The sequence below is a fragment of the Bos javanicus genome, chromosome 2 (assembly GCF_032452875.1).
Source record: "Bos javanicus breed banteng chromosome 2, ARS-OSU_banteng_1.0, whole genome shotgun sequence".
Lineage (NCBI taxonomy): Eukaryota > Metazoa > Chordata > Mammalia > Artiodactyla > Bovidae > Bos > Bos javanicus.
The window spans coordinates 48,485,517-48,491,219 of record NC_083869.1 but is presented as its reverse complement, the minus strand read 5'-3'; the positions used below and the strand labels follow the sequence as shown (position 1 = coordinate 48,491,219).

The following is a 5,703-nucleotide window of genomic DNA, read 5'->3' as shown; positions in this document are numbered from 1 at the left end:
GGGTCGCAGAGTCAGGCACAACTGATCGACTTTCACTCACTAGGTTTATAAAACTAGTAAGCAGTACTTGTGGATCTGAGTCTAAGGAGCAGTAGCTCCTTCCTGTGACAGCACACTGCGCCTCCCACATGTAGACAAATTACTGTGAAATGGCAAACATTATAAAAGTAGACCCATGAACTTCAGTGTTTTACAGCAGTCATTTCCAGCCTGAGGGAACTGGAAATGTTTGGTGGAGGAGATGGCCTTTGAGCTGGCCTTTGAGCAGCAGTGAGAAGCCTAATAAGAGACGAGTAACTGTAGGAAGTTGGATCACTCCAGGAAGTACATAAGCAAAGGCATAGAGGCAGGACAGCATACATTTATAAAGGAGGAATGATTAACAATCTATTTTGGTGGTCACCTGGAAATACAATAGTGGTGTGATGTGAAAAGTAAGTTGGAATCACTTTGGAATCAAATGGTAACAAGCAGATCTTAAATACTGCTTTAAGGAATTTAGACTATTTGGAGGTTACTGTTGACCTATTGCCCACTCCAGTACTTTTGCCTGGAAAATCCCATAGACGGAGGAGCCTGGTGGGCTGCAATGCAGTCCATGGGGTTGCTAGAGTCTGACACAACTGAGCGACTTCACTTTCACTTTTCACTTTCATGCATTGGAGAAGGAAATGGCAACCCACTCCAGTGTTCTGGCCTGGAGAATCCCAGGGACGGGGAAGCCTGGTGGGCTGCCATCTCTGGGGTCGCACAGAGTCGGACATGACTGAAGCAACTTAGCAGCAGCAGCAGTTGACCTATTGAAAGGTGTTTGTGAAAGAAGGGCATCATAGAACAGTGTTTCAGTGTGATTAAACAAAGAGACAATCATACATGACAATTATTAACAAATATGAGCTCAGTGTGAAGAAATATTCTTGTCATAATATTAGGAAAGAACTGGTTAACCTTACCTTCAGGAGTGGTTATAAATAACTAATCACCTCCTGACCAGAATCATCACAGTCTAGACTGGGCCAAGAAGATTTATAAACTCAGTTTCACCCCCAACAGTTTGATCACACTGGGAGAAATAATAAAGTAGCCAGGAAAATAAAATAATAATCCATAATAACAGCTAATCTTGGTAGGGGTTATATTATATGTCAGGCACTGCCCTCCAGGCCCTTTATAATAACTGTCTGCCGTCTGCGGACAGAACCTGCCGTCCAGGTTCATTGCAAAGGAGGTTAGACAGTCCTGTGAACTATTTAAATCAAGCTGCCTGAGAAGTCAGAGAATTCATCACCTTTCAAGAGATCTAGTCATGATTACTGCTGCTGCTGCTACTGCTGCTAAGTCACTTCAGTCCTGTCCAACTCTATGCGACCCCATAGACGGCAGCCCACCAGGCTCCCCCATCCCTGGGATTCTCCAGGCAAGAACACTGGAGTGGGTTGCCACGTCCTTCTCCAATGCATGAAAGTGAAAAGTGAAAGGAAAGTCACTCAGTCATGTCTGACTCTTAGCGACCCCATGGACTGCAGCCCACCAGGCTCCTCCGTCCATGGGATTTTCCAGGCAAGAGTACTGGAGTAGGGTGCCATTGCCTTCTCTGAGTCATGATTACTACTGACATAAAACATAGTCTCTTGCCCCTGTTGAACAGTCAGGGATAAACACTGAAATTATGCACCAACTTTCATTTTCCTAAACTCCATAAGGATCATTTGTCTCTAACATGTTTCCACTTCCAGGATTACAGTTTCTTTTACATTAGTTACATTTTATGGTGCTTGTTTTCCGGCACTTCTGTCTCTTCAGCAAACTCTCTCTTCTCCAAATCAGAGTGTAGGATGGGTTATTTCTAGGAAAAGCTTCTTCAAATAAACTGATTCCACCCACCATGTATTCATTCTGGTGTCTTGTTCCTGCATTTCGAAGCACTTTTGGAGCCTACAGCTCACTATCTATGATTGCCTAAACCTTCTCAATGTAATGAGGGAAAGAGAATGTGTGAAAGAAAAAGTTGGATTTGTGACCCCTGTAAATCTTAATTACCAAAGGAAAGCCAGCTACCTCTATTCTATTGTAAATAAGCTATATGCATACTAAGTCACATTAGGACAGAATGTGTGTGTATTGGAGGGACTAGTCTGAGCCAAATTATTATGTGTGTTCTTTAGGGAAAGAATTATTTCTTAATTATCTTTGCAAGTGAATTGCACACTCTAGACACCAAATAGTTAATAAATGGGTTTTTAAAAAAATAAACACAGATTGGTGGAAGGGAGAGGAAATAAAATTCAAACATGAACAACTCACTTGTTTTAACAACTTGAGTTAGAATGTTAAATGAAGAATGAGGCTAATGGCTAAATTTGGGCAGCATGTTGGATTTTTACAGGGATTTTATAATCTTTTCTTTTACATGACCAATATAATGAATATCTTTAATAATAATAACTATTTAAGTCAACAACTCAGGCAGCCACCAGGTGCCCTCTCAACGAAAATTAAAATTATATACATCCCTCCCTCTCACCGCATTTGCTTTTCTCACCATCTCCTTCATTTTAATCAACAGTGTAGTGGGTTAAATAACAAGCCCCCCAAAATCCTTAGACCCCATGAACATTACCTTATTTAGTAAAGGAGACTTTCAGTAAGGATTTGTGATGGAATCATCCTGAATTTACCCCCCAGGGGGCCTAAGACAAGCATCCTAAGAGACAGAGAGCAGGAGTCAGTGTGACCGCAGAACCAGAGACTGGAACAATACAGCTGAGGAGTGTCAATGAAAGCCGACAGACACCAGAGCTAGGGGACACAAAGAACCAGATTCTCCCTGAGAACCTTCAGAGGGAGTGCAGGCTCACCAACACTAAGATTTTTGAACTCACAGTCTCCAGAACTGTGACAGAATACGTTTCTGTCATTTGGAGTCATCCAGTTTGTGGTAATCTTTTACAGCGTTCCTAAAAATCTAACAAAAAGGACAACTCTTTCCTTCCAGTTGCTCACTAAAACTCCAAGAGTTGTCCTTAACTTCCATCTTTCTCTCATGTCACCAATCTACCCAACAGTGGTAAAGAATTTATACTTTTAAAATGCATCCAGAATCTGATCACTGGTCACCACTTCCACTGCTGCCACCTGTCAAAACCACCATCCTATATTATCCCCTTAAAGAGTCTCCTATTTAAAGGAAATCAGTCTTGAATATTCATTGGCAGGACTGATGTTGAAGCTGAAACTCCAACACTTTGGCCACCTGATGGGAAGAGCTGACTCATTGGAAAAGACCCTGATGCTGGGAAAGATTGAAGGCTGGAGGAGAAGGGGACGATAGTGGATGAGATGGCTGGATGGCATCACCGACTTGATGGACATGAGTTTGAGTGAACTCCGGGATTGGTGATGGACAGGGAGGCCTGGCGTGCTGCAATTCATGGGGTCGCAAAGAGTTGGACACGACTGAGCGACTGAACTGAACTGAACTGAAAGAGTCTCCTTGATTCCACCCATGCCCCCTACAACCTATTCTCAATATACCAGACAGACTGAATCTTTAAAACTTAAATTGGAATTCCCACATTGACCTGTATGCATCCTGCCACCCCCTTGCCTCATCCCCCGGCCCCTAGCTCATTGCTCTGCTCCCGCCCACAGCAGGAATGCTCTTCCTTGCCCCTCCTCCAACACTCCAGGTGCGGTCTTTCCTCAAGGGCTTTGCACTGGCAATTCCTCCTGTTTAGAAAACTGTTTCCTCAGGTTATATCTCTGCAAAGTTCACTCCACCACCTCCTTTAAGTCTTACTCAAATGTCACCTTCTCAGAAGTAAAAACTTATTGAATAAATAATCAAGTAAATGGATTTCAAATCAATAACTTTTATAACTATCAAGCACTTTTACTTTATAATTATTCTAACTAGTATTGTTCTTTCTTAAAGCCTATGACCTAGTCTTAGTGTTGCATCCATATATTCTCAAACTGTACAGAATTAGATTCCTTTACAATGTCTTGTTCATTAAGTCCATGATTACTTCATGACCTTAGATGTTTTGGAATAATGTTTTGGAACATACAGTAATGTCCAATGTTTTCTGAAGTAGTATGTGGTAACTTGCCTCAGTCATTAATTAGCTTTAATATGTGACATAAGTGAAATAGTCTTTTCTTTATAATCAGGGAGACAAGCTTGTATCTCCTTATTTTTTCCCAAAGTTGTAAACTACTGTCAGAAATACAGATGGCGGTGGGTGTTCTGGTGGTCTCTATGCTAGGCTGACGTGGGGACCGCTACAGCTTGGCATCCCTAACCTGTCCTGCCGCTGGCCGCCCCCTGGGCTTGTGGGCACGTGTCTGGCAGCTCTCCAGGCAGTGTGGCCATGGCCAGTAGACCTGACACCTCAGGCACTGACCTCTACTGCTTGGAGCCACTGCGGAAACAAGATTATGAAGGCTGTTTATGCTCCCTGCTTCCCTCTGCCGAATCCAGAAGCTCTGCTTTTGCACTGAGAGCCTTCCATGTGGAATTGGCTCAGGCTAGTTAAGGACTCTGTCTCTGAGAAAACAATTGGACTGATGCAAATGCAGTTTTGGGGGGGAAAAAAACTGTGAATGATTTATATTGTGACAGTCCACCACATCAGCGTGTGGCCACTGAACTATGGAAGGCTGTCAGAAAACATAATCTGACTAAAAGATGGCCTGTGAAAATCACTGATGAAAGAGAAAAGAATTTGGATGACAAAGTATATCATAACATCCAGGAACTAGGAAATTATGCTAAAAACACTCAGAGCTCTCTTCTTTATCTAACACTAGAAATATTGGGTATAAAGGATCTTCATGCAGATCATGCCACAAATCACATTGGAAAAACGCAAGGCATTGTCACTTGCTTGAGAGCAACACCCTGTCATGGTAGCAGAAGAAAGCTGTCCCTTCCCATGGGTATTTGTATGCCGCGTGGTGTTTCACAAGAGGATTTTCTACAAAAGAGCCAAAATGAAAATGTGAGAGATGTGGTGTATGACACTGCCAGCCAGGCACACTTGCACCTAAAGCATGCTAGGTCCTTCCACGAAAGTGTTCCTGTGAAAGCGTTTCCTGCTTTTGCACAGACAGTTGCTCTGGAGGACTATTTAAAGAAAATCCGACAAGTGGATTTTGATCTATTCCACCCATCTTTACAGCAGAAGAATAGTTTACTTCCATTATCTTTATATATTCAGTCGTGGAGAAAAAGATATTTAAAAAAAGCAAAAAAAGAGATATGGATGGCAATTAGTTAATGAATAACATAAGAGAGTAGTTAGAATAACATAGAAAGTTAGTTTCAAAATGAACAAACCTATCAAAGAAAAAGCTATTTCTCCAATATGGTCAGGATGGTAGCAGGTATATTATCACTACAGGAAGCAAGTTTGACTGTCAAGTTGGTGAAGAATAATTACAATTGTCAGGCAGAAAAATGATGATATTGTGGGAAATTGAGCATTCCAAAATTCTCACAGAAGTGTTGACTTCATGTTATAGTCTGCAAACTCATTTTAATGCTATAAGATCCAATTCACTTTTCCAGAAGTCAGCTGTTGCCAGTTTTGTCCTGCCAATTGTGAAATGTTCCAGTGTGATTTTTGTGTTTGTTTGTTTTATTTGTTTGAGAATTCATTATCACATTGTCAGATTTCTAGGTCATTGCTTAGAAAGGCA

General features: G+C 41.7%; 1 pseudogene; it reads left to right on the top strand.

The window, feature by feature from the left end:
- Positions 1–4,252: 4,252 nt before the first annotated feature.
- Positions 4,253–5,282, top strand: LOC133256065 (NADH dehydrogenase (ubiquinone) complex I, assembly factor 6-like; annotated as a pseudogene).
- Positions 5,283–5,703: the final 421 nt, after the last annotated feature.